Here is a 10,029-nt window from a genome sequence, read left to right as displayed (position 1 = left end):
TCAAATCATTAGCTTTAGGGAGTAGTGCCTCTGTTCCTCATCACGGCAGACTCCCTCTCTTTTGTCCCCTTAACGTTCTTATTCAGGGGAAGAGCCTGACACATTCACTGGGCCATATTTTGTTAGCAATGTGGTCTCCAGGCCTTAATATCAGGAATCATGTCCAATTTCTCTCTTTTGCTCTGTGTGTTGCTTTCATAGGGTAGGAGCTACCAGTAAGCCAGACATTCTCTACCAAGCAGGTGGTTAGGTAGGTACATTCAGGGGCCAATTGCCTACCTAACTCTTTTCAGGGATGATTATGAATACGGATTGACAGTTAGTCTTGGAAAGGAAGGAGGAGGCCCTGGAAAATAAGTGTTACTTAACAAATATTTATTGAGTCCGTACACATGTTAGTTATAGGGATTCTATAGTGAAAACACAAGACAGGGTTCCAGACCTCAGGGAGCTAATCTTCCAGTGGGGAAAAGCTGTAAATTTATATATTTACAGTAAATAAATAAATAAATAAATAAACAAATAAATAAGCAAGATATTACAATTGGTGATGAGTCCTGAAAAATGTATGAAGTGACATAGTAGAGAGTACTTTGGCAGGTGGGTGGGGGTCTAGCTTACACAGGATGACAAGGGAAGGCCTATGTAGGGAGCTTCCACTTATTCTGGACTCACAACATTAGGAAGAGCCAGCCATGAGCACAGTTGAGAGAAAAACATTCTTGGCAGAGAGAACAGAAAATCCAAAATCTGCAACATGGCAAGGAATTTAGATGTTACAGTAATCTCACAGAATGTGGCCAATGTGGGCACAGGATTATGAGTAAGGAAGAGTGACATATAAAATGAGGTTTGAATGAGGGAAGGTGTCCTCAGATCTTATAGGGCATTGTGGGCAATGGTGGGGGAATTGGAGTTTGTTCTAAGGGAATAACAAGATTTTAATTTGGGGGAGGGTGACAAGATCCAATTTATATATTTTAAAAGATCCCATTGACTAATGGAGCCACCACTGTGTGGCAGAGACTGCTAACTATTCCCCAGTAGTCATCTCTCATTTTTACACAGTAATGGAATTTCTCACCGGTTGTGTGGCCACCCAACTAAAGATGACATTCCAGCCTCCCTGGTAATGGGTGTTGCCAAGTGACCAGGTTCTATGCAGTGGAATCTGAGTGGAAATAGCACCTGCAGCTTTGGGGGGTGTTTCTGTTTAAAGGAAGGTTCATGGCTTCCCTTTCCTCTTCTTCCTTCCAAGGGATTGGATGTGGACCTGAGCCTGGGAGCTGCCCTTGAAATGGAAGCTATGTGATGAAGATAGCAGAACCAGAGGTGGACAGACTAATGAGGTGAGGTACCTCACCAACCTCACCAACCCTTCCCACCCCTAGGTGACTGACCTGGATGTTTTCGTGGGTGAGCAATGAACATCTACTTTGCTTAATATTTATTAAAATGGGTCTCTATTAACTGGTGAGCACTCCAGTATCTTAGCAGATATGCCTGATCACAGGGGAAGATGGCCTGGGGTACAGTGAGGGCAGAGGGAACTCAGACTCTCCCAGGCATCTAAGGGAGACCCTCAAGAACTATTATCATTTTCACCATGGTGGTCACTGTCAACGTTATTCCCCTCAATATGTGACTTGGAATTTTGTAGGCACTTGGTAAACATTTTGTAAAAAGTTAAGGAATCACCTCTGTTCCCATTCCTGATGTAACTGGAATATTGAAGACACAACTTGATGGGGTATCAATATAAAAAGGTTATATTTTCTCCAAATAGAGAATATTGATTTAAGTAGGGTGAACTTAGTGATTCTTTTTCTTTAGCTTTAGGACCTAGTTCTGTGGTAACAGGGAAAGTCTTTATCAGCAGCCTATTTAATTATTATTGCCATAGTAGTATCACAGTCATTAATGATATCAGCCCCATCTTTATAGTCATTAAAATTGTCACTGTTACCATCACTACCACCACCACTGACATTCCCACTATTACCACAGCCCCATAACCGTGGCCATCTTCACAATCATCACCACTACAAACACCATTATTTTCTCCAGTGTCATTTTGATCACCATCTGTAACAGGTAGTAGTGCTAGCTACTCTAACAAATAGACCACAAAGTGTATGATAGATCAAACACAATAGAAGTTTATTTTTCATTTATATAATTTTCTGGAGCAGGTGTTCTTATTGGCAGGAGACTTCTTCCACACAATGATTTAGAACGGAGGGACTCGATTTCTGCATGTAGCCAAAGGAAGGGGAAGGATGTGGGTGGCCATACCTGCTCCTTTAAAGCCTTGGGCTGGAAAATGCATACTTCAGTCCTGCTCACATTTCATTGACTGGAACACCGTCATATGGCTGTGCCTGAGCACCACGAGACTGGGATGTGCAGTATAGCTGCAAAATGCAGCAGTTTTTGAGCAAGTGGAAGCAGTCTCTGCCAGGCCATCCTTGCAAGCAGTTTAGTGCATTTTTTTCTGCTTCCAGCCTGTGCTAAGCCCTTTCTGTTCTATAACATCAGGACAATATGAGATTTCTATGATCAAAAGCCTTATGAACTAAGTCAGTAGCAATACAAGGCATCATATGTTGGGTTTGATTATTATTCTGGATTGTCAGTATTGTAATTGTTCAGAGTATGCTGAGGTGGTTGAGTTGTATCTTGGAAAAGTGGGTAGAATTTCTTTGCTTCGAGGAAAAGTGGAGTTTAAAGTAGGGAGGGCGCTGTATGCAGAAAAGTGGCTTGGGCCTGAATGGGCTCAGTTTGAGCAGAGGAGACGGGCCTAGCTGGAGGAAGTGAGTATTGAGGATGGGGAAGAGTAAGCTTTGAGCAACTGGGTGGAGCAAAAATGCCAGAGGCCTTTTGTCTATATACCTTTTCAGATCTCTTCAGATGCATAATAAAGTTCTTTGGTTGCAAGCAACAGAAATCTACTTTGAACGAAACAAGGAAGCAAACAAACCCTTCCCAAATCCCAAAATAGATTGGAAGAGTGAAGGAGCATTCTGGAGAAGTAAAGGGGGCACTAGAGGCCAGCTCCTAGGTTTTGGCAGCTGATGGTGGTAGAACCCGAGCCACTGCCAGTAACAACACCCAGCTTCTGTATTTGTCCTCTCAAAATTCATACACTAGGGACAGAGCCTTGCACAGCCTTTCTTGGGTCAGGTGTCTTCTGGATCAATCTGCCGTGGTTGGGAAGCTGTTTTACTAGATAGTGCTCTGCCCTCACCTGGCTCCAAGAAGTGTGTCTTACCAAGGACACAGTATGGGGGGCATCAGAGCAGTGGAAGGAAGGTTGTCATCTGCTTTGGAGGTAGTTATTTCTATGTTCAAATCCTAGCTTCTTCAGTGACCAAGGCAGACAGAAGAGTGGTCTAGCTTCTGAGCCTCAATATTCTTACCTGTAAAATGGATATGAAAGAATAGAAACCATCTGAGGATCAAATGTGAAAATGCATGTAGGGGGATCCCCATGGTTTTATTTCTTCCTGCTTCTGGTACTCAGCATGTCTGTAGTGATGAGGAGGCAGGGTGACCTGGGAGGAGCAGAGGAAAGCTGAAGAGTCTCAGCTAAGGCTTTCCCTAGCAAGTGATTTCCCCACTGGGCCTGCCTGCAGCCTTGCAGTACAGGAAGGGGTGCTGGCCTCTGGCCAGGGATGGGACTTGGGGGCCTGCTCTGCAGGGTGCTAGCCATGTTTACAGAAGCTCTGATAGCATCAAGTCTGTGAGCTGTGATGGAGAGGGAAATGTAATTTTCAATTAAGAGTCCTTGCTCATTCCTGCTTACATTACAATCTAATTAAATTTCAGTCAAACGTGGCACAGTGCTGCCAGAGGGAGGGCAGGGAGGCGGACAGTGGCTCCTCCTCCTCTAGATGTGAGTTTGCCTCAATCCTGAGTGGTCCGAGCTTCCCACCCCTTGGCCTCCCTCAGGACTGTCTGGAGCCAGTGTCCTTACTCAGTAGGCCCAGCTGGCCTCCAAAGGTCATGTGGAGCCACACAAACACAGCGACAGTAGCTCAAAGCTCCCCTGACCCTGAGAATTAAATTAAAATGGCTACTGATGTCAGAACACTCAGCCAGTTGGGGATGCTCTCTCCACTAGCCATTTCCCCAAGAAAACGAGGTGGTGCAGGCATGGGAAAGCCAGTTAGTTTTTGATCAGCTCCCCAGAGGGAGATCCTGGGAGCCCCTCTCTCCCTCTTCTCCCTAGACTTTTAGCTAGCAAGGCTTGGGCTCTGGGCAGATCGCCCAAAAGCTCCTTTAAAGCAGACAAAGTCATGTGTATGGTGGAGGTGGAAGGGAGGGGATGAGGAGAGACCTGCCTTTGAAAGGCATGTCCATAGGCTCCTGGAGGCTGGCTAGGGCTGAGAAGAGCTGCCCCCAGCTCCTTCCATTCTCAGCAGCAGGAGTGATTTCACATACTCACCAGGAGCCACAGGCTGTTGGAAACAGAAGCAGTTACTTGAGAGTGACCTTGGGTACGTCTTTCATATACGGGGGAGATATTGAGGCCAGAGCAGGCCTGACTTCTGGCTGGTCTCAGAAGTCAAGGGCAAAGCAGGACTCTCGCTCCTGGATGCCTCCTGACCTTCCTTCTGCTGTCCTCTGGCTAAAGTCCCATCTTTCTCCTTTGCTCTCAGTGGAGACAGAGCAGTGCCTCTCCCATTTGGGAATAACAGACTATTTTTTTGATGACAGGGTTGATGACAAGAAACATGCTGAAAAACATGTTTCAGGTTTTCTCTTGCACTTTAAATGGTGCAGCGGCTTCTTTCCCTCTTACTGCATCCTTGTTGGAGATGGGGGTTGCTGGGCCCTTCTCTCCACAACCCCCATGTTTCCTCTTCAACTTCCTCTCCTGTCTGAGCTGTGGAGAGGTCACAGAGCTGCCCCAAGGACAGACTGGGTGGGGCGGGGGCAGATTCACCTCTATTGTGCAGTGTGTTGTGTGTCTGTGGACAAGCCCTTCTTTTCCCTCTCTGGAACCCAGCTTTTTTATTGCTAGCATGGAAGGGGTGTTGGACTAGACCAACCAGCACCTCTGGACATTTCCTGCATCATGACTCACTTTGCTCATTCATGAAGCAATTCTCTGTAGACTCTCCTAAAAAAAACCCTATAGCACCTCATTTTGTTTGGGTTTAAGGGTTCATGGACTCCCTGAAATTATCCAGTGAAAGATCTATGACTTGAAGGTTGATGGTTCTGAACTTCTGTGGTTTTCAGATTGCCTGAGACAGGGCAGATAGCGTTCACATCCATCTCATTAGGACCCTGCAGGGATCTGCCCTCACCCCCAGTTATCCCACTCTCTCAGCACTAAATACTTTCTTTGGAGTGGGAATTCTGGCTCTTTGCTGTGGGGCTTTGTTAGGTGACCTGATGGTGGTGTCTGGAGTCCACCTCAAGTTATTGAGCTGTCCCGCCACTGTAGCACAGGGTTCAGCCTTTCTCCCAGGTGAATTTTCTCCTCCCTAGTGGAGATTCAGAGTGGCTGGGTGCCTGCATCATCCCCTCCACCTCCCATTTTCTTCCCACCAGGGTTCTGGCCAAGATAAGCTGAACACCAAGAGCTGAGTCAGGTCGAGCAAAGTGCCCGTGTCACAGAAGACTATGATGGTTCTTCCTTCTGACTCTTTGGAGCTAGGTCTTGGGACCCATCTGACCCTGTCCTGCCCTCTCCAAAAGCACGGGGCAGGGCTGGGGGCCTGGGCTGCCCACAGGTAATTGCAGGGGTTCTGCCTCTTGGTAAAAGTCACCCATCAGGAGACACTGTCCTGCTGGAGAGGTGGGAACAAGTAGAGCTGATTGGGAGAGGCTTTCTTTTCTCATTTCCCATAACATCCCTGGAAGCTACTTCCAGGGCCATTACCCCTACTATTGTCAAGAGATTGAACCAGAGCAAGCTGTATGGGACACAGCTTTAGCTACAAGGGTGCCTTGGGCTGGCTCAGGACTGGCGCTTACCTGGGAGGGACACTCGTGAACCACATAGCCTCCCTCTGGGGGAAAAACTGCTTGAGTTTGGGTCCAGAAGGGAGGGAGTAAGATCAAATGTGGTGGAGAAGGAGTACTGAGGTTCTGGCTTGGGGGACAAGAGTGTACCCCAGAAGATGGGCTTCTTTACATTAAGTAGATTCAGTAGCTGTAAACTGTGGAATTGGGGTTCACACAGCCCTGACTGTAAGTCTTAACTCTGCTACTCACAGCTAGCTGCTGGTGACCTTAGCAAAGCTTGTGCCCTCTCTGGGACTTAGTAGGAAGGCCATGCCTACTTCGCAGGGTTGTTGTAGGAATTAAAGTATTTGTAAAGCAGTGACATGTGGATAACTGCTCTATAAATGTCTGTTATTATTACTTGATGGGTCAGGACAAAAGGTTTAGGAGTGAGGCCTCTTAATCTCAAGTCAGCCAGGTAGGCAGGTAGGAGTACTTACATCTCTAAATGTTATAGTCAACAGAGGGAAAGAGAGTACTTTAAAAAGCATCTGGAAGGAAGCGAAAGCTGGGATTCAGATATATGTATACCCATGTTCTTAACAGATTATATATAATAGCCAAAAGCTTGAAGCAAGCCAGATGTCCATCAATGGATAAATAGATAAACAAAATGTGGTGAACCCATTCAGCCTGAGGAAGGAGGGAAGCTTTCACACGTGTACAATATGGATGAACTTTGAAGACGTTATGCTAAGTGGAATAAGCCAGTCACAAAAGGGCAAATACTGTAGGATTCCACTTATGAGGCATCTAGAGTGCCTCATACAGGCACTGCATAGAGACAGAGAGTGGAAAGGTGGGTGCCAGGGGGCTGGGGGAGGGGCTGGGGAGTTACTGTTTTAATGGGAGGGGAGTTTCAGTGTGGGCAGATGAAGAGTTCTGGAGATGAATGATGGTGATGGTTGCACGGCATTATGAATATACTAGGTACCACTCAAATGTGCTACTGAAAAGGGTTCACATGGTAAATTGTACGTTAGGTATACTTTATCACAGTAAAAGAAATCCAGAATTTTCGCTGGGGGGCAGCATTCCCTGTGGGAAGAAGGGCAGGGGCTGACTGAGCCCTCAGCCTCCTGAATCCCACTCTTTTTCCCTGACTGTCCCCACCGGGCCGTGTGGGGTATCATCCTGGCATGGGAAAGGCCACTGTCTGTTGGCCAAACCCCAATTGACAGGCTTTCAGATTGATGGCGATCCCTCCACCGCCAGTCACGCTTTCCATCTCCCCAGTTTATCAGGAAAAGGCTTCCCGCTGTTCTCTCAAATCCCACTGGCAGCCCTAGTGAGCACAAGGAGCTTGCTGGTCTGGCAGCTGGGGCTGCTACAGCCGCAGGCCCCTGCCTCCCAGCGAAGTGTTCCTGGCAGGGGGAGGCCTCTAGGGTGGGCTGCCCGTCCAGCACGAGGGAAGGCAGATGGCAGCCTGGAGGCGGGCTGGGCAGGGAGCTCTGCGCAGTGCCGGCTCTGCTCAGCAAGGGGGCGATAGAACCCCACTTTTGGCTCTGTGGCCGTGGAGGGCAAGGCAGCCAAGTGCTGGCAAGCTGTGGGGGAGGGAGGCTTGTCAGCGCTGCCAAATTCCCCACACGGCTTGGACACGGCTTCGGAGAGGGGGCGGTCCAGACGTGGGGGCGGTCCAGACGTGAGCTGTATGTGACCTTTGTCATCCATGCTTTTGTTTTGGGCACCTGTTTGCTCTGTAACAAACCACCCTGATACGCAGTGGCTTAAAACAGCCCTTGTATTATTTCACAGTTTTGTGAGTTCGTCTGGTTCACCTGGCGTCGGCTGGCTTCGCCGGCTGGGACATTTAAGATGTGGCACATCCCTTGGCCTGCAGTTGGTGCCGGCTGTCCGCTGGGAGTGCAAGTGCGGCTGTTGACTGGAGTTCGCGTCCCTATGTGGCCAGTCCAGGTGGCTGCCCTCCCAGAGGGAGCCTCTGCAGACCCGTGTTCTGAGAATGAAGAAGTTCCTGCTTTCTCTCCACTTCCTGGGCAGGCACAGCCTTACTGCTGCTGACTTCCAGTTGCATAGTCTCAGGGCCAGTCTGGGTTCAAGGGGAGGAAGACCAATGAGAGTGAGGAAGAATACCTGGCCTTAGTACTTGATGACCCTAGGCCTCAGTCTACTCTTGTCAAATGGAGCCATATACTGTAGTAAGAATTACCACTTGCTTTAAGACTTTAACAAACCTTTAAAGTCCACAGAGAGTCTTAGGAGCAGACAGCAGGCTGATGGAGCAGCTGAGGCACCAAGGGCAGAGAAGGCTGGGGGGCTGTTGTTCAGTGGGCTAGTAGTTGGCTAGAGGAGACTTACTTTTGCCAGAGAAGGGAACACATTATCGAAAGCTTACTATATACCAGGTCATGTACTCTACCATCATTTTCTCTAATCCTCAAAATAGCCCTGTGAGAGGATAAAATTGCCCTCATTTGGTAGATGATAAAACTGAGATTTTGCTAGTGAGTTGTAGGATTCAGCCAGCTAGCGGGGCAGAAAGGTAGTCTCTGAACCCAAAGGTGTCTTTGTCTCTGGAACTGTACCATGCTCCCCAGACAACAAAATCATGCTTTGTTTGCAGCTCAAAAATCTTCAGACAAGAAGGACAGGATGACTCTGATGTCCAAGGGGATTTTCAGAGCCATTTATGGCAGGGAGTGGAAGTGAGCAGGGAGCTGGCTGTCCAGGGAGCTTCAGGAAGGAAGGAAGCCAAGTTGACAGTGTGTCCTGGCTAGAGCAGCCTCAGCAGGGGCGAAGCTCCTGAGAGTCAGAAGGGAGAACCTGAAGCCATGAGCAACTCTGGGTCCTACCAGGCAATGGAGGAAGATGGATGTTTTATCATTAGGAGGCAGAAAGAGGGTGCTGAGAACAAACTGAAGGAACTTGTAGGCAGTAGGATAGAACCTGGGAACTTGGAGATAAAAGCCAACCATCCATCCATCCATCCATCCATCCATTTATCCACTCATGAATTCATTACTGCTTTCAACATCTGAGTCTCTATTATGTGTCTGGCTCTCTTTTGTTTATATAATTAAGACGCAGTCCCAGCTCTTGGGAAGCTCAGGTTACCCTGGGGCCGGCAGACTTATCACTAGGGAATGGCATTACTGTGTTGATACTGGGATGAGGTGCACAGAGGAGCAGTTATGGGAGACCAGAGGAAGGACAGAAGACTTTGCAAACCAGAGACCCAGTGTGGAAGGCAGGGGAACCAAGGTGTATCTGATCTGGGCCTGATTGTGAAGAGGGTGGACCCCAGGCCCAGGAGCTCAGCTTCTGAGACTGAGAGAGCAGCTGTATTTGAAGAGGGGGTGTGTTTCCTCATAGTGACTGGGATGCATAGTGACTGAGATCCCAGAGCCTGTGACATCCCAGAGGAGGCTGTCTGACTTCCCTCCCTCCAGGGGGGACTGGATATGAGGAAGACAGCACCGAATTTGCCACATCAGGGATTTCAGTTCATCTTAAGACATAAGTTGAAAGAGAAGGTTTTCTCCTCTTGATGTGAAAGGAAGATACTTTTATTATGTTGGGAGCATCTATGATACAGACATAGCAGACTGTTTTGATCTTGCAATAGAACTGGTTTATCCTTGCCCTTTACACTAAAATTGTTCTTTATTTGGGCAAGTGAACCTTGCGTAGGACCATTGCCCGGAGCAAGGGGGCGGGGCATTGCCATAGCAGAAGTGGAGAACCAAAAATTCAATTCCCAGGTATGAGGTTTTGGAAGAAATAGGAAGAAATTTGATCAGACAGACACATTTTCTTCCCAAGTCCCATTGCCAAAAGACAACCTGTGCTGTCAATTTCATGGTTCTGGATGTTTTCTGTGTGTAGGTATTTTTATAGGACTGTCTACCTGGATGTGTAATATCTCCTCTTGCTCTTTTCTCTTTGTTTAACATTGTAAGTTTTTTTTTTTTTTTGTCATCATGTAATCCTTGTGTTCACTTTGTGATGTAGATAATATTTCCTCCATTCTATTGAGGAAAAATTAAGTCTCAA

At 47.6% G+C, this 10,029-nt stretch overlaps 1 long non-coding RNA gene across 1 annotated transcript in view; it reads left to right on the top strand.

Annotated features, from left to right (window-relative positions):
• The first annotated feature begins 1,177 nt into the window (after window positions 1–1,177).
• LOC132673365 (uncharacterized) overlaps window positions 1,178–10,029 on the top strand; it is a 34,150-nt gene continuing 25,298 nt past the window's right edge. The window contains exon 1 of the long non-coding RNA XR_009608020.1: window positions 1,178–1,349. This is a non-coding gene — a long non-coding RNA (uncharacterized LOC132673365). The remainder of the gene's footprint in view (window positions 1,350–10,029) is intronic.

This window comes from Panthera onca, chromosome C1 (assembly GCF_046562875.1).
Source record: "Panthera onca isolate mPanOnc1 chromosome C1, mPanOnc1 haplotype 2, whole genome shotgun sequence".
Lineage (NCBI taxonomy): Eukaryota > Metazoa > Chordata > Mammalia > Carnivora > Felidae > Panthera > Panthera onca.
This window is presented reverse-complemented; position numbering and strand designations above follow the sequence as displayed.